Source organism: Pristiophorus japonicus, unplaced genomic scaffold, assembly GCF_044704955.1.
Source record: "Pristiophorus japonicus isolate sPriJap1 unplaced genomic scaffold, sPriJap1.hap1 HAP1_SCAFFOLD_536, whole genome shotgun sequence".
Classification (NCBI taxonomy): domain Eukaryota; kingdom Metazoa; phylum Chordata; class Chondrichthyes; family Pristiophoridae; genus Pristiophorus; species Pristiophorus japonicus.
The window spans coordinates 322,339-340,286 of NW_027254443.1; the positions used below are offsets into that span (position 1 = coordinate 322,339).

The 17,948-nt window shown below is 52.1% G+C and overlaps 5 non-coding genes across 5 annotated transcripts; 4 read left to right on the forward strand and 1 right to left on the reverse strand.

Annotated features, from left to right (window-relative positions):
• Nucleotides 1-3,413: 3,413 nt before the first annotated feature.
• Nucleotides 3,414-3,486, forward strand: trnat-agu (transfer RNA threonine (anticodon AGU)). Its single transcript has one exon. It is a non-coding gene; the product is annotated as a tRNA-Thr (tRNA).
• Nucleotides 3,487-6,755: 3,269 nt separating this feature from the next.
• trnat-agu (transfer RNA threonine (anticodon AGU)) lies at nucleotides 6,756-6,828 on the forward strand. Its single transcript has one exon. It is a non-coding gene; the product is annotated as a tRNA-Thr (tRNA).
• An 8,397-nt stretch (nucleotides 6,829-15,225) lies between these two features.
• Nucleotides 15,226-15,298, forward strand: trnat-agu (transfer RNA threonine (anticodon AGU)). Its single transcript has one exon. It is a non-coding gene; the product is annotated as a tRNA-Thr (tRNA).
• Nucleotides 15,299-15,477: 179 nt separating this feature from the next.
• Nucleotides 15,478-15,550, forward strand: trnat-agu (transfer RNA threonine (anticodon AGU)). Its single transcript has one exon. It is a non-coding gene; the product is annotated as a tRNA-Thr (tRNA).
• Nucleotides 15,551-16,444: 894 nt separating this feature from the next.
• On the reverse strand, nucleotides 16,445-16,517 carry trnat-agu (transfer RNA threonine (anticodon AGU)). The gene has a single exon. It is a non-coding gene; the product is annotated as a tRNA-Thr (tRNA).
• Nucleotides 16,518-17,948: the final 1,431 nt, after the last annotated feature.

Genomic DNA, 17,948 nt, shown 5'->3' on the forward strand with positions numbered 1-17,948 from the left:
GGTGCTCTGCACTCTCTGTCCTGTGACAGTGGGAACTGGTGCTCTCCACTCTCTGTCCTGTGACAGTGGGAACTGGTGTTCTCCACTCTCTGTCCTGTGACAGTGGGAACTGGTGCTCTCCACTCTCTGTCCTGTGACAGTGGGAACTGGTGTTCTCCACTCTCTGTCCTGTGACAGTGTGAACTGGTGTTCTCCACTCTCTGTCCTGTGACAGTGGGAACTGGTGTTCTCCACTCTCTGTCCTGTGACAGTGGGAACTGGTGTTCTCCACTCTCCCATCCTGTGACAGTGGGAACTGGTGTTCTCCACTCTCTGTCCTGTGACAGTGGGAACTAGTGCTCTCCACTCTCTGTCCTGTGACAGTGGGAACTGGTGTTCTCCACTCTCTGTCCTGTGACAGTGGGAACTGGTGTTCTCCACTCTCTGTCCTGTGACAGTGGGAACTGGTGCACTCCACTCTCTGTCCTGTGACAGTGGGAACTGGTGCTCTCCACTCTCTGTCCCGTGACAGTGGGAACTGATGCTCTGCACTCTCTGTCCTGTGACAGTGGGAACTGGTGTTCTCCACTCTCCCGTCCTGTGACAGTGGGAACTGGTGCTCTCCACTCTCTGTCCCGTGACAGTGGGAACTGATGCTCTGCACTCTCTGTCCTGTGACAGTGGGAACTGGTGTTCTCCACTCTCTGTCCTGTGACAGTGGGAACTGGTGTTCTCCACTCTCTGTCCTGTGACAGTGGGAACTGGTGCTCTCCACTCTCTGTCCTGTGACAGTGGGAACTGGTGCTCTCCACTCTCCCGTCCTGTGACAGTGGGAACTGGTGTTCTCCACTCTCTGTCCTGTGACAGTGGGAACTGGTGCTCTCCACTCTCTGTCCTGTGACAGTGGGAACTGGTGCTCTCCACTCTCTGTCCTGTGACAGTGGGAACTGGTGTTCTCCACTCTCTGTCCTGTGACAGTGGGAACTGGTGCTCTCCACTCTCTGTCCTGTGACAGTGGGAACTGGTGCTCTCCACTCTCTGTCCTGTGACAGTGGGAACTGGTGCTCTCCAGTCTCTCTCGTTCCGTTCACTCTCCTTCCCCTTTCTCTCTCCCAGTCCCCCTTCCTCCCTTACACTGTCTTTCTCACCCTTCCCACTCTCCACTTCCTCTGTCTTTCCTTTCCCCCTCTATCTCTACCCATCTCTCTTTCTCACTTTCCCTTTACCCTTTTCACCCTCGGCCTTTCTTCCTCTCTCTCCCCTCCCTCCTCTCTCTCTCTGCCCTTCCCCCTTGAGAGACAGAGAGAGAGTGTGTCGGGGTGTGTGTTGTTCACTGATTGTTAGACCTCGGAACTTCTAGTGGGGAGAGGACAACACATGGAACAAAATTTTAGGCTAAACCCAGGGTCCGTTTTATTACACAACAAAAAACCGACTAAAAACTACAGGACGAGACTGCTGAGAGAAATCGACTGAAGACATACAATCGCCATTCCTGGCTGTAGTTATTGTAGGTTTGTGGTTGTTGGTTCCGTGACCGGTCGGTTCTCCTTCTATCCGTTCTCTGCAGCGCCTCTTCCTTTCATCTCCTTCTGTCTCTCTGTTTGTCCTTTTGCTTCATCTTTCCACCTCCTGCTTGTGTACCTTCCTGCTCCTTCCTGCTTGACCAGCTCCGCTGGGCAGGGCCACATTGTCCGCATGGTCCCCAGACACGAGACTCCCCAAAGCAAGCGCTCGAATCGGAACTCCCACACGGCAAGCGAGACAAAGGTGGACAGAGGAAACGTTACAAGGACCACCCTCAAAGCCTCCCTGATAAAGTGCAACATCCCCACCTACACCTGGGAGTCCCTGGGCCAAAGACCAGTCCGCCCGGAGTGGAGGAAGTGCATCCGGGAGGGCGCTGAGCATCTCGAGTCTCGTCACCGAGAGCGTGCAGAGACCAAGCGCAGGCAGCGGAAGGAGCGTGCGGCAAACATAATCACATAATAAATAGGAGCGAGAGAAAGTTAGAGAGTGAGATTGAGAGCGACAGAGAGCCAGAGAGAGAGTGACGGAGAGACAGAGAGACAGAGAGAGAGTGAGAGAGACAGAGAGATTGAGGCAGAGTGTGACTGAGTTGCCTTGGGATGTTTTACTACGTGAAAGACCCGATATATCGATGTTGAGAAGTGAATATTGAAGAGACGGAGGCAGGAGTCTGGGGGATGAGACACAATCTGAGCGTTTCACTGACCCCTCCTCATTCTTCAAACACACAGCACTAACTGAGGAATGACCCACAGCCTAGGGCAGGTGGTTCCATAGCTCAGGGGTTAGAGCAATGCTCCAGTAAACCAGGGATTGTGGGTTCAAATCTCACTGTGACCTATTCAAAATTGCCTCAGTATTTAAATTCACCATTAATTAACAAGGGGTTTAATTATAAATATGAAACAGCTACGAGACGGACTCTGGAACAACAGGCTCCAAATCTTTCTCTGCTCTCCACTTCTACACAGCCTGTTCTACATTTTTATCTTGCTTTCCCCATCTCTCACTCATTCCCCTCTCTCACCCTCTGCTTTCTCCCCTTTCTCCTCCCTCTCTCTATCCCCTTCCCGCTCTTACACACTCGTTACCCTCTCTCTCGCTGCTTCCCCCCTCTCTCTCACTCCTTCACTTTTCTCTCTCCCTTTCCCCTCTCTTCTTCTCATCTCTCTTATACTCTCTCTCCCCTTCCAAATCTCTCTCTCCCTTCCCCATCACGACCCGCTCTATATATTTTACCCCTCTTTCCCTTTCCTGCGATCTCGCTTTCCCCGTCTCTCACTCATTCCCCTCTCCCCCTTCCCCCTCCCTTGCCTCACCCTCTTTTCTTTGCCACTCTCTCCCCTTCCCTCACTCACACCTTCCCCTCTCGCTCCCCCTTCCACTCACTCTCTCTCCCCATCCCCTCCCTCTATTTCCCCTTTCCCTCTCTCTTCCTCCCCCTCTCTCCCCTTCCCCACTCTCTCCCCTTCTCCTCCCTCTCTTTCGCCTCCCCTCTCTCGCTCCCCATTCCCTCTCTCTTCCTCCCTCTCTCACTCCTTCCCCACTCTTTCCCCTTCCCCCTCTCTCTCACTCCTTCCCCACTCTCTCCTCTTCCCCACTCTCTCCCCTTCCGCCTCTCTCTCACTCCTTCTGTTATGTATGTAAACCTGTAATTACCATGTCTAACCACCAGAGGGCTTGGAGTCCAAAGTGATCCCACAATCCCTTGGGAGCACCTGTATATAAAGAGGCCTCACAGGCTGGAGAGGCACTCTGAGATCGGCAATACAGGACTACGGTCACACTTACTTTGAGATTGCAGTCTCTCATCTAACTCTTGATTCAAGACCGAACACCTTCCACTCTCTCTTTTCCCTGTCCCTCTCTTTCCTGCTCCTGCCCCTGCCTTTACCAGAGCAGGTGGTTCCATAGCTCAGGGGTTAAAGCACTGGTTTAGTAAACCAGGGGTCGTGAGTTCAAATTTCACTGGGGCCTACTCAAAATTAACTCAGTATTTAAATACTTCTCCCTTTCCTGCAGATTCTTCCCTTCACCATCGCAACTCTTTTTACCGCTTTCACTGTCTCGCCCTCCTTTCCCTCACTCGCATCAACTGCTTCCCTTCCCCTCTCTCTCTCTTCCCCCTCTCTCTCTCTCCTTCCCCTCTCTCACTCCATCCCCTCCCTCTCTCGCCTCTTCCTCCTCTCTCTTTCCCCTTCCCCCTCTCTCTCACTTCCTTCCACTCTCTTTTTACCCTTCCCCTCTCTTTCCTGCTCCTTCCGCTGACTTTCCCAGAGCAGGTGGTTCCATAGCTCAGGGGTTCGAGCACTGGTCCAGTAAATCAGAGATCATGGGTTCAAATCTTGCTGGGGCCTACTCAAAATTAGTTTAGTGTTTAAATACCTGGCTGATCACCCCCTGACCCTCCCCTTACCGCAAGGACCACATCCAACTCCCTCCTGAATATATCCAATGAACTGGCATCAACAACTCTCCGCAGCAGAGAACCCCACAGAACAACAACTCTCCGAGTGAAGACGTCTCTCCCAAACAGCCCATCCCCATCCCAATAGCGTGCCCCACCCTGGCTCAGGACCCATCCAACACCGGGTACACTGCCCCAACACCCAACACGGCCCGTCCCGTCAGAATCCTCCCCAAATGCCGAACACCCCTGGATGTCGAGCACCCAGCCCCCGCGAAGCCAACCACACCACATCCACCAATCGCCATCTGCGCAGTCAACCCGAAAACTCCCTGCACCGAGGCACAGAGCCCCCAGGCCCGACCGTCCAACACACATTGACCCCCCACCAGACCTTCGCTGCAATGTGGCCCCTCCTATCCCCTGCCCCTCAATCCCCCACCCCTGTCTCCATTCATTCTTCCCTCTGCCTCCCCGCACAGGCCCCTACCTTGCGGGGCGGTAACCTTCTGGGGCTGGGAATTTTAGCTCCCACCGCAGAATTGGCCTGACCACCCCTCAATGGAAGCAGCGTGCAATTTCCCACACTCCACTTCCTTTGCGGGCATGACCGGATGTTCATGTGACATTGGGAACTGGTGTTCTCCACTCTCTGTCCTGTGACAGTGGGAACTGGTGTTCTCCACTCTCTGTCCTGTGACAGTGGGAACTAGTGCTCTCCACTCTCTGTCCTGTGACAGTGGGAACTGGTGCTCTCCACTCTCTGTCCTGTGACAGTGGGAACTGGTGTTCTCCACTCTCTGTCCTGTGACAGTGGGAACTGGTGTTCTCCACTCTCTGTCCTGTGACAGTGGGAACTGGTGTTCTCCACTCTCTGTCCTGTGACAGTGGGAACTGGTGTTCTCCACTCTCTGTCCTGTGACAGTGGGAACTGGTGCTCTCCACTCTCTGTCCTGTGACAGTGGGAACTGGTGCTCTCCACTCTCTGTCCTGTGACAGTGGGAACTGGTGTTCTCCACTCTCTGTCCTGTGACAGTGGGAACTGGTGCTCTCCACTCTCTGTCCTGTGACAGTGGGAACTGGTGCTCTCCACTCTCTGTCCTGTGACAGTGGGAACTGGTGCTCTCCATTCTCTGTCCTGTGACAGTTGGAACTGGTGCTCTCCACTCTCTGTCCTGTGACAGTGGGAACTGGTGCTCTCCACTCTCTGCCCTGTGGCAGTGGGAACTGGTGCTCTCCACTCTCCCGTCCTGTGACAGTGGGAACTGGTGCTCTCCACTCTCTGTCCTGTGACAGTGGGAACTGGTGTTCTCCACTCTCTGTCCGGTGACAGTGGGAACTGGTGCTCTCCACTCTCTGTCCTGAGACAGTGGGAACTGGTGCTCTCCACTCTCTGTCCTGTGACAGTTGGAACTGGTGCTCTCCACTCTCTGTCCTGTGACAGTTGGAACTAGTCGCCCTGGAACAACAAGCTTATTTTCCTCTTTTCCCTTCCCCCTATCTCTGTCACTCCTTCCCCTCTCACTCCCCTCCCCCCCTATCTCTTCCCCCTCGCTCTCTATCTCTTTCCTTCTCCTTTTCTCTCTTCCTTATCCAGAAGCAGAGAATAAGTGAGAGAGACACGGAGAGAGCGCGAGAGGCAGGGAATGAGACAGAGAGACAGAAAGACAGAGAGACAGTGAGATTGAGGCAGAGTGTGACTGAGTTGCTTTGGGATGTTTTACTACGTGAAAGACCCGATATATCGATGTTGAGAGGTGAATATTGAAGAGACGGAGGCAGGAGTCTGGGGGATGAGACACAATCTGAGCGTTTCACTGACCCCTCCTCATTCTTCAAACACACAGCACTAACTGGGGAATGACCCACAGCCCAGAGCAGGTGGATCCATAGCTCAAGGGTTAGAGCAATGGTCTAGTAAACCTGGGGTAGTGGGTTCAAATCTCATTGGGTCCTACTCAGCTCAGTATTTAAATTAGCAAGGGCTTTAATTATAAATATGAAACCAACCCTGGCACAACAGGCTCTCCCCTCTCCCCCAATCTTCCCTTCTCACTTTCACTCTCTGTCCCCTTCCCCCTCTCTCAATCCCTTTTCACCTTCTCTCTTTCACTCCTGCCCCTCTCTCTCGTACCCCTTCACTTTCTCTTCTCCCTTTTCCCGTCTCTCTCTCTCACTCCCCCTTCTCACTCTCCACTTCCCTCTCTGTCTATCTCCCTTTCCCCTCTCTTCCCTTCCCCCAGACACCACAGTCTCTCCCCTTTCCCCCACTCTCTCACCCTGCCATTCTCTCTCCCCTTCTCCCTCTATCTCTCCCTTTCCTCTCTCCCTTAACCCCTCTCTCTCTCTCTCTCCCTTTCCCTCTCTATCCCCTTCCCCCTCGAGAGAGAGAGAGAGAGAGAGAGAGAGAGCTCAGAGCAGGTAGCTGGGCCCGACTAAAACTTAGCTCAGTATTTAAATTCACCATCAATTGACAAGGGCTTTAATTATAAATATTAAAAAGCTCTGAGACCGACCCTGGAACTACAGGCTCTCGATTTATCTCTTCCCTTCCTCCTCTCTCTATCATTTCCCTTTATTTTTCTCTCTCTCTCCCCTCCGCTCACTCTCCTTCATCCTTTCTCTCTCCCTTACCCCCTTTCCCACTCTCTCTCCCCTTCCTCTTCATTTCCTTCCCCCTCTCTCTCTCTCCATCCCCTTCTCCTTCTCTCTCTCCTTCCCTCTCACTCTCTCCCTTCCCCATCACGACCTGTTTTATATCTTTTTCTCACTCCTTCCACTCTCTCTTTTCCCTTCCCCTCTCTTTTCTGCTCCTTCCCCTATCTTGCACAGAACAGGTGGCTCCATAGCTCAGGGTTTAGAGCACTGATCTAGTAAACCAGGGACCGTGGGTTCAAATCTCACTGGGGCCTACTCAAAATTAGCTCAGTATCGAAATATCAGTTTCTCTCTCTTTTCCCTTTCCTTTCAGATTCTCCCCCTCTCTCTCTCTTCCCTTCTCCTCGCTCTTACTTTCCGTCCCCTCTCTTTCTCACTCCTTCCCTCTCTCACCTTAACTTCTCTTTCCCCTTCCTCCCTCTCTCTCCTCTGCCACTCTTTCCTCGTCGCAGTCTCCCCTCCTCCCTCTCTCCTCTCACTCCTTCAGGAGCAGGCCATTGGGAAAAGCATAATTGGGTCAGGCAGAGTCAGCATGGATTTATGAAGGGGAAGTCATGTTTGACTAATTTGCTGGAATTCTTTGAGGATGTGACCAACAGGGTGGATAAAGGGGAACTCATTTTAAGAGTGGAAGCAAGTCTTCCTCGATTCCGAGGGACTGCCTCTTGCAATGTCTGTCAGCTTGTAATGTTTGTAGCTCCACATTGAGGATGTGGACGTATTGTGTACTGCAAGTGCAGAGTTAATAATAAACAGAATTCGGCGGGTTTCCGGAGACTTCCGAGAGAACTGCGCGCCATGTTAGGAAGCTGTGTGTGCTGTGCCCTGTGAATATATCATACCTATGCTGATGATGTTAGAGACAAAGAGTGAGAGAGAAAGAGAAAGTCAGGTTGAGAGATTGAGTGAGAAGGAAAAAGAGCAAGGGAGAGGCATAATCCCATTCGGCCCATCGTATCCACGCCGACCGGCCAAGAGCAACCCAGCCTCATCCCACTTTCCAGCTCGAGGTCTGTCAGTTGCAGCACTTTCAGTACTTTTTAAATGTGGTCAAGAACAAGCCCATCATTCCACAGTCAGTCTGGGAGCTGTTCAATATTTATAATTAAAGCCTTTGTTAATTGATAGTAAATTTAAATACTGAGCTAATTTTGAGTAAGACCAAAGTGAGATTTGAGCCCACAACTCCTGGTTTACTAGACCAGTGCTCTCACCCCTGAGCTATGGAGCCACCTGAGCTGGGCTGTGGGTCATTCCCCAGTTAGTGCTGTGTGTTTGAAGAATGAGGAGGGAAATGGTCCACGTTGTCCAGGGCCACGCCGTGGACCTTGTTGACTGGGGGGCAGTGCTATGCGGCGAGGACAGGTTGATGGAGGACCTTTGTCTTACGGATGTTTAGTGTAAGGCCAGTGCTTTCGTACGCCTCAGTAAATACATTGACTATATCCTGGAGTTCAGCCTCTGAATGTGCGCAGATTCAGGCGTCGTCCGCGTACTGTAGCTCGACGACAGAGGTTGTGGTGATCTTGGTGATCATCGATTCCATTCATGCCGCTTCAAAGGGTACGTTTGCAAGGGCTGTGGAACAATGGGACACCTCCAACGTATGTGCAGGCGAGCTGCAAATCCTGCTAATCCTGCAAACCACCTTGTTGCAGAGGAGGACAGATCCACGGCGGAACACGATGAACCAGAGCCTCAGACTGAGGAGGCAGAGGTATATGGGGTGCACACATTTACCTCAAAGTGTCCCCCGATAATGCTGAAGGTTGAATTAAATGGGCTCCCGGTGTCCAGGGAGCTGGACACGGGCGCGAGCCAGTCCATAATGAGCAAAAAGACTTTCGATAAGTTGTGGTGCAACAAGGCTTCTAGGCCAGTCCTGACTCCCATTCGAACCAAACTTAGAACGTACACAAAGGAACTGATTCCCGTAATCGGCAGTGCTACCGGAAAGATCTCCTACGATGGAGCGGTGCACGATTTACCACTGTGGGTGGTACCGGGCGATGGCCCCACGCTGTTCGGCAGGAGCTGGCTGGGAAAGATACATCCGTCGACGACACCTCATGTGCCCAGGTCCTAAGCAAGTTCCCCTCGCTGTTCGAACCAGGCGTCGGGAAGTTCCAAGGAGCAAAAGTGCAGATCCATTTAATTCCGGGGGCGTGACCCATCCATCACAAGGTGAGAGCGGTACCTTACATGGTGAGAGAGAGTGTGGACATTGAGCTGGACAGGCTGCAACGAGAGGACATCATGTCGCCGATCGAATTCAGTGAGTGGGCCAGTCTGATCGTTCCAATCCTCAAGGGAGACGGCACCGTCAGAATCTGTGGTGATTACAAAGTAACTATCAATCGCTTCTCCCTGCAGGATCAATACCCGCTACCAAAGACAGATGACCTATTTGTCACGCTGGCCGGGGGTGAAAACATTCACGAAGCTGGACTTGACCTCGGCCTACATGACGCAGGAGCTGGTGGAATCTTCGAAAGGCCTCACCTGCCTCAACACGCACAAAGGTCTTTTCGTTTACGACAGATGCCCGTTTGGGATTCGATCAGCCACGGCGATATTCCAGAGGAACACGGAAAGCTTGCTGAAGTGGGTCCCGTGCACCGTGGTCTTCCAGGACGACATCTTGGTTACAGGTCGGGACACCGTCGAGCATTTGCAGAACGTGGAGGAGCTCCTTAGTCGGCTTAATCGTGTGGGGCTCGGGCTGAAATGCTCGCAGTGCGTTTTCCCGGTGCCTGAAGTGGAGTTCCCGGGGAGAAGAATCGCGGCGGACGGCATCAGGCCCACCGATTCGAAGACGGGGGCAAGCGAGAAGGCACCGAGACCACGGAACGTGACGGAGCTGCGGTCGTTTCTTGGACTCCTGAACTATGTTGGTAACTTCTTACCGGGTCTTGGCACATTGTTAGAACCCCTGCACCCTCCACTGCGTAAGGGAGATGAATGGGTCTGGGGTAAAAGCCAAGAAAATGCCTTTGAGAAAGCTAGGACGCTGTCATGTTCAAACAAATTGCTTGTGTTGTACGATCCATGTAAACGTTTGGTACGAGCATGTGATGCGTCGTCGTACGGGGTCGGGTGTGTATTGTAACAAGCGAATGAATTTGGGAAATTGCAACCGGCTGCTTATGCAACCAGAAGTCTGTCTAAGGCCGAGAGGACCTACAGTATGATCGAGAGAGAAGCATTAGCGTGTGTTTACGGGGTAAAGAAAATGCATCAATATCTGTTCGGGCTCAAATTCGAAATGGAAATCGACCACAAGCCACTTATATCCCTCCTTTCTGAAAATTAGGGGATAAATACGACTGCATCGGCCCGCATCCAGTGATGGGCGCTCACGTTGTCCACATACAACTACGCCATCCGCCACAGGCCAGGCACAGAAAACTGTGCCGATGCTCTCAGCAGGCTGCCATTGCCCACCACCGGGGTGGAGATGACACAGCCCGCAGATTTAGTTATGGTAATGGAAGCATTCGAGAGTGAGCAATCACCTGTCACCGCCCGACAGATTAGAACCTGGATGAGCCAGGGCCCCTTACTGTCCTCAGTAAAAAGCCGTGTGCTCCACGGGAGTTGGTCTCGTGTCCCGTTAGAGATGAACGAAGAAATAAAGCCATACCAGCGACACAAAGATGAAATGTTTAGACAGGCAGATTGCCTCCTGTGGGGCATTTGGGTAGGTATGCCAAAAAAGGGCAGGGGCACTTTCATTAGTGATCTCCACAGTACCCACCCAGGCATTGTAATGATGAAAGCGATAGCCAGATCCCACGGGTGGTGGCCCGGTATCGATGCAGACTTAGAGTCCTGTGTGCACAAATGGAATACATGTTCCCAGTTAAGCAACGCACCCAGGGAGGCGCCCCTAAATTTATGGTCTTGGCCCGCCAAACCGTGGTCTGGGGTTCATGTCGACTATGCAGGCCCATTCTTGGGGAAAAATGTTTTTAGTGGTTGTAGATACGTACTCCAAATGGATCGAATGTGTGATAATGCCGGCAAGCACGTCCGCTGCCACCATCGAAAGCCTACGGGCCGTGTTTGCCACGCACGGCCTGCCTGATGTCCTTGTAAGCGACAATGGGCCGTGCTTTACCGGTGCCGAGTTCAAGGAATTCATGACCCGCAATGGGGTCAAACATGTCACGCCTGCCCCGTTTAAGCCAGCGTCCAACGGTCAGGCAGAACGAGCAGTTCAAACAATCAAGCAGAGCTTGAAAAGGGTAACTGAAGGCTCACTGCAGACTCGCTTGTCCCGAGTCCTGCTCAGTTACCGCACAAGACTCCACTCACTTACCGGGCTCCCTTCCACTGAACTGCTGATGAAAAGAGCACTTCAGACAAGGCTCTCGTTAGTCCACCCTGATCTACACGAACAGGTAGAGAGCAGGCGGCTTCAACAGAATACATAACGTGATCGCACAAATGTGTCACGTGAAATTGAAGAAAACGATCCTATATTTGTGTTGAACTATGGACAAGGTCCCAAGTGGATTGCTGCCACTGTTTTGGCCAAAGAGGGGAGCAAGGTGTTTGTGGCCAAACTCGCAAATGGACTCACCTGCAGAAAACACTTGGACCAAATCAAACTGAGATTTACAGACTATCCAGAACAACCCACAACACACTCTACCGTCCGTCCAACACACAGACGTAGCAACCGACCCAGCGGTTGACCACGAAGCAGAAGTCATCACCCCCCAGCAGTCCAGCAAGGCCAGCTGCACAGCAGCCCAGCGAGGGCCCAACAAATGATTCACCAACACCAGCATTTGTACCGAGACGATCAACCAGGGCAAGGAAGGTCCCAGATCGACTCACATTGTATATAGTTACACTATTGACTTTGGGGCGGTCGGGGGGGGAAGTGTTGTTACGAATGTAAACCTGTAATTATCATGTCTGGCCACCAGAGGGCTTATCTCCTGGAGTCCCAAGAGATCCCACAATCCCTTGGGAGCACCTGTACTTAAGGAAGCCTCACAGGCTGGTGATGCACTCTGGAGACCTGTGATAAAGGACTAAGGTCACACCTTACTTTGAGCTTGCAGTATCTCATCTGACTCTTGATTCAAGAGAGAACACCTTCCACTCTCTCTTTTCCCTGTCCCTATCTTTCCTGCTCCTGCCCCTGCCTTTAAATACCTCTCCCTTTCCCAGATTCTTCCCTTCCCCATCACAACTCTTTTTACCCCTCTCTCCCTTTCCCGCAATTTCACTTTCCCCGTCTCGCCCTCCTTTCCCTCACTAGCATCAACCGCTCTCCTTCCCCATTTCTCCCCTGCCACTCTCTCTCTCCCCTTCCACTGTCTCTTCTTCCCAGTCTCCTCTTCCCCCTCTCTCTCACTCCTTCCACTCTCTCTTTACCCTTCCCCTCTCTTTCCTGCTCCTTCCGCTGACTTTCCCAGAGCAGATGGTTCCATAGCTCAGGGGTTCGAGCACTGGTCTCGTAAATCAGAGGTCAAGGGTTCAAATCTCGCTGAGGCCAACTCAAAATTAGTTTAGTGTTTAAATACCTGACTGATCACCCCCCGACCCTCCCCAACCGAAAGAACCACATCCAACACCCTCCTGAACATATCCAATGAACTGGCATCAATAACTCTCCGTGGCAGGTAACCCCACAGGCCAACAACTCCCCGAATAAAGATGTCTCTCCCAAACAGCCCATCCCCATCCCAAGAGCGTGCCCGTCCAGGCTCCCGACCCATCCAACATTGGGAACGCTCCCCCTGCACCCAACATGGCCCGTCCCGTCAGAATCCTTCCCAAATGCTGAACACACTCGGATGTCGAGCACCCAGCCCCCGCGAAGCCAACCACACCACATCCACCAATCGCCATCTGCGCAGTCAACCCGAACACTCCCTGCACCGAGGCAGAGAACCCCCAGGCCCGACCGTCCAACACACTCTGCCCCCCGCCCCCCCCCCGAGACCTTCGCTGCAATGTGGCCCCTCAATCCCATGCCACATTCTCCATTCATCTCCCCGCACAGGCCCCCACCTTGGGGATGGTAACCTTCTTGGGCTGGGAATTTTAGCCCCCCAGCGTGGAAGTCCTGCTCCCGACGGAAAATTGGCCTTACCAACCCTCAATAGAAGCAGAGTGCAATTTCCCACACTCCACTTCCTTTGTGGGCACGACCGGATGTTCATGTGACAGTGGGAACTGGTGTTCTCCACTCTCTGTCCTGTGACAGTAGGAACTGGTGCTCTCCACTCTCTGTCCTGTGACAGTGGGAACTGGTGCTCTCCACTCTCTCTCCTGTGACAGTGGGAACTGGTGTTCTCCACTCTCTGTCCTGTGACAGTGGGAACTGGTGCTCTCCACTCTCTGTCCTGTGACAGTGGGAACTGGTGCTCTCCACTCTCTGTCCTGTGACAGTGGGAACTGGTGCTCTCCACTCTCTGTCCTGTGACAGTGGGAACTGGTGCTCTCCACTCTCTGTCCTGTGACAGTGGAACTGGTGCTCTCCACTCTCCCGTCCTGTGACAGTGGGAACTGGTGCTCTCCACTCTCTGTCCTGTGACAGTGGGAACTGGTGCTCTCCACTCTCTGTCCTGTGACAGTGGGAACTGGTGCTCTCCACTCTCTGTCCTGTGACAGTGGGAACTAATGTTCTCCACTCTCTGTCCTGTGACAGTGGGAACTGGTGCTCTCCACTCTCTGTCCTGTGACAGTGGGAACTGGTGCTCTCCACTCTCTGTCCTGTGACAGTGGGAACTGGTGCACTCCACTCTCTGTCCTGTGACAGTGGGAACTGGTGCACTCCACTCTCTCTCCGTTCCGTTCACTCTCCTTCCCCTTTCTCTCTCCCAGTCCCCCTTCCTCCCTTACACTGTCTTTCTCACCCTTTCTCTGTCTTTCCTTTCCCCCTCTATCTCTACCCATCTCTCGTTCTCACTTTCCCTTTACCCTTTTCACCCTCGGCCTTTCTTCCTCTCTCTCCCCTCCCTCCTCTCTCTCTCTACCCTTCCCCCTTGAGAGACAGAGAGAGAGTGTGTCGGGGTGTGTGTTGTTCACTGATTGTTAGACCTCGGAACTTCTAGTGGGGAGAGGACAACACATGGAACAACATTTTAGGCTTAACCCAGGGTCCGTTTTATTACACAACAAAAAACCGACTAAAAACTACAGGACGAGACTGCTGAGAGAAATCGACTGAAGACATACAATCGCCATTCCTGGCTGTAGTTATTGTAGGTTTGTGGTTGTTGGTTCCGTGACCGGTCGGTTCTCCTTCTATCCGTTCTCTGCAGCGCCTCTTCCTTTCGTCTCCTTCTGTCTCTCTCTTTGTCCTTTTGCTTCATCTTTCTACCTCCTGCTTGTGTACCTTCCTGCTCCTTCCTGCTTGACCAGCTCCGCTGGGCAGGGCCACATTGTCCGCATGGTCCCCAGACACGAGACTCCCCAAAGCAAGCGCTCGAATCGGAACTCCCACACGGCAAGCGAGACAAAGGTGGGCAGAGGAAACGTTACAAGTGACACCCCTCAAAGACTCCCTTGATAAAATGCAACATCCCCACTGACACCTGGGAGTCCCTGGGCCAAAGACCAGTCCGCCCGAAGTGGAGGAAGTGCATCCGGGAGGGTGCTGAGCACCACAAGTCTCATCGCCGAGAGCGTGCAGAGACCAAGCGCAGGCAGCGGAAGGAGCGTGCGGCAAACCAGTCCCACCCTCCCCTTCCCTCAACAACTATCTGTCCCACCTGTGACAGGGACGGTAATTCCAGTATTAGACTGTTCAACCACCTGAGAACTCACTTTTAGAGTTGAAGCAAGTCTTACTCGATTCCGAGGGACTGCCGATGATGGTGATATTTATATCCACAGTAAGAATAAGTTCCCTGCTGGGCTGGTGTCCGATGAATGCATCTGGATCGATGCAGTGATTTGTTTAACTGGCTGTGCTGAGGAGTTTGACTGGCTACTAATTTGCACATGGAGTCGACAGTGCAAAAGATAACTCCTTATCCTTAATGCCCTGTTATCCAAAAATGTGCATTTCCTTGGGTCCTTTATAGTCCTGTTTTCTTGCAGACCTGTAGTCTCTGGGGGGAACTGTGTTACCCCCTGTGGCCAATCAACTGTGGGACTCCCCGGATAGACAGTATCAATCTCTTTGTCTGTATGTATAACCAAGTACAGTCCTTGACCTCAACCATTGCTTTTAATGGGTCATGTGTCACCACTTGCCTTCCCCCTCCCAGGTAGTCCAAACGTTTTTACTTTAAAACAGTTTTACCGTGGTCTCTTCCTGTGCCTTGTTCCAAGAAAAATAGGTGTACCCTTACAGGTGAGAGAGACACAGAGAGAGAGAGAGAGTGAGAGACAAAGAAACAGACAGAGAATGAGAGAGACAGGGAGATGGAGAGACAGAGAGATTGAGAGAGAAAGATAGAGAGAGACAGTGAGACAGAGAGATTGGGGCAGAGTGTGACTGAGTTGCCTTGGGATGTTTTACTATGTGAAAGACCCGATATATCGATGTTGAGAGGCGAATATTAGAAGAGACGGAGGCAAGTGTCTGGGGGATGAGACACAATCTGAGCGTTTCATTGACCCCTCCTCATTCTTCAAACACACAGCACTAACTGGGGAATGACCCACAGCCCAGAGCAGGTGGCTCCATAGCTCAGGGGTTAGAGCACTGGTCTAGTAAACCAGGGGTCGTGGGTTCAAATCTCACTGGGGCCTACCTAAAATTAGCTCAGTATTTAAATACCTCTTTCTCTTTTCCCTTTCCGACAGATTCCTCCCTCTCTCTCTCCCTTCCCCATCACGACCTGTTTTATATCTTTTTCTCACTCCTTCCACTCTCTCTTTTCCCTTCCCCTCTCTTTCCTGCTCCTTCCCCTGTCTTGCACAGAGCAGGTGGCTCCATAGCTCAGGGGTTAGAGCACTGGTCTAGTAAACCAGGGGTTGTGGGTTCAAATCTCACTGGGGCCTACTCAAAATTAGCTCAGTATCTAAATATCAGTTTCTATCTCTTTTCCCTTTCCTTTCAGATTCTCCCCCTCTCTCTCTCTTCCCTTCTCCTCGCTCTTAATTTCCGTTCCATCTCTTTCTCACTCCTTCCCTCTCTCCCCTTAACTTCTCTTTCCCCTTCCTCCCTCTCTCTCCTCTGCCACTCTTTCCTCCTCGCAGTCTCCCCTCCCCCCTCTCTCCTCCAGGAGCAGGCCATTGGGAAAAGCATAATTGGGTCAGGCAGAGTCAGCATGGATTTATGAAGGGGAAGTCATGTTTGACTAATTTGCTGGAATTCTTTGAGGATGTAACCAACAGGGTGGATAAAGGGGAACTCATTTTAAGAGTGGAAGCAAGTCTTCCTCGATTCCGAGGAACTGCCTCTTGCAATGTCTGTCAGCTTGTAATGTTTGTAGCTCCACATTGAGGATGTGGACGTATTGTGTACTGCAAGTGCAGAGTTAATAATAAACAGAATTCGGCGGGTTTCCGGAGACTTCCGAGAGAGCTGTGCGCCATGTTAGGAAGCTGTGTGTGCTGTGCCCTGTGAATATATCACACCTATGCTGATGATGTTAGAGACAAAGAGTGAGAGAGAAAGAGAAAATCAGGTTGAGAGATTGAGTGAGAAGGAAAAAGAGTAAGGGAGAGGCAGAATCCCATTCGGCCCATCGTATCCACGCCAGCCGGCCAAGAGCAACCCAGCCTCATCCCACTTTCCAGCTCGAGGTCTGTCAGTTGCAGCACTTTAAGTACTTTTTAAATGTGGTCAAGAACAAGCCCATCATTCCACGGTCAGTCTGGGAGCTGTTCAATATTTATAATTAAAGCCCTTGTTAATTGACAGTGAATTTAAAGACTGAGCTAATTTTGAGTAGGCCCCAGTGAGATTTGAACCCACAACCCCTGGTTTACTAGACCAGTGCTCTAACCTCTGAGCTATGGAGCCACCTGAGCTGGGCTGTGGGTCATTCTCCAGTTAGTGCTGTGTGTTTGAAGAATGAGGAGGGAAATGGTCCACGTTGTCCAGGGCCACGCCGTGGATCTTGATGACTGGGGGGCAGTGCTGTGCGGCGAGGACAGGTTGGTGGAGGACCTTTGTCTTACGGATGTTTAGTGTAAGGCCAGTGCTTTCGTACGCCTCAGTAAATACATTGACTATATCCTGGAGTTCAGCCTCTGAATGTGCGCAGATTCAGGCGTCGTCCGCGTACTGTAGCTCGACGACAGAGGTTGGGGTGATCTTGGTGATCATCGATTCCATTCATGCCGCTTCAAAGGGTACTTTTGCAAGGGCTGTGGAACAATGGGACACCTCCAACGTATGTGCAGGCGAGCTGCAAACCCTGCTAATCCTGCAAACCACCTTGTTGCAGAGCAGGACAGATCCACGGCGGAACACGATGAACCAGAGCCTCAGACCGAGGAGGCAGAGGTATATGGGGTGCACACATTTACCTCAAAGTGTCCCCCGATAATGCTGAAGGTTGAATTAAATGGGCTCCCGGTGTCCATGGAGCTGGACACGGGCGCGAGCCAGTCCATAATGAGCAAAAAGACTTTCGATAAGTTGTGGTGCAACAAGGCTTCAAGGCCAGTCCTGACTCCCATTCGAACCAAACTTAGAACGTACACAAAGGAACTGATTCCCGTAATCGGCAGTGCTACCGGAAAGATCTCCTACGATGGAGCGGTGCACGATTTACCACTGTGGGTGGTACCGGGCGATGGCCCCACGCTGTTCGGCAGGAGCTGGCTGGGAAAGATACATCCGTCGACGACACCTCATGTGCCCAGGTCCTAAGCAAGTTCCCCTCGCTGTTCGAACCAGGCGTCGGGAAGTTCCAAGGAGCAAAAGTGCAGATCCATTTAATTCCGGGGGCGCGACCCATCCATCACAAGGTGAGAGCGGTACCTTACATGATGAGAGAGAGGGTGGACATTGAGCTGGACAGGCTGCAACGAGAGGACATCATTTCGCCGATCGAATTCAATGAGTGGGCCAGTCCGATCGTTCCAATCCTCAAGGGAGACGGCACCGTCAGAATCTGTGGTGATTACAAAGTAACTATCAATCGTTTATTGCTGCAGGATCAATACCTGCTACCAAAGGCTGATGACCTATTTGTCACGCTGGTTGGGGGGGAAAACATTCACGAAGCTGGACTTGACCTCGGCCTACATGACGCAGGAGCTGGTGGAATCTTCGAAAGGCCTCACCTGCCTCAACACGCACAAAGGTCTTTTCGTTTACAACAGATGCCCGTTTGGGATTCGATCGGCCACGGCGATATTCCAGAGGAACACGGAAAGCTTGCTGAAGTGGGTCCCGTGCACCGTCGTCTTCCAGGACGACATCTTGGTTACAGGTCGGGACACC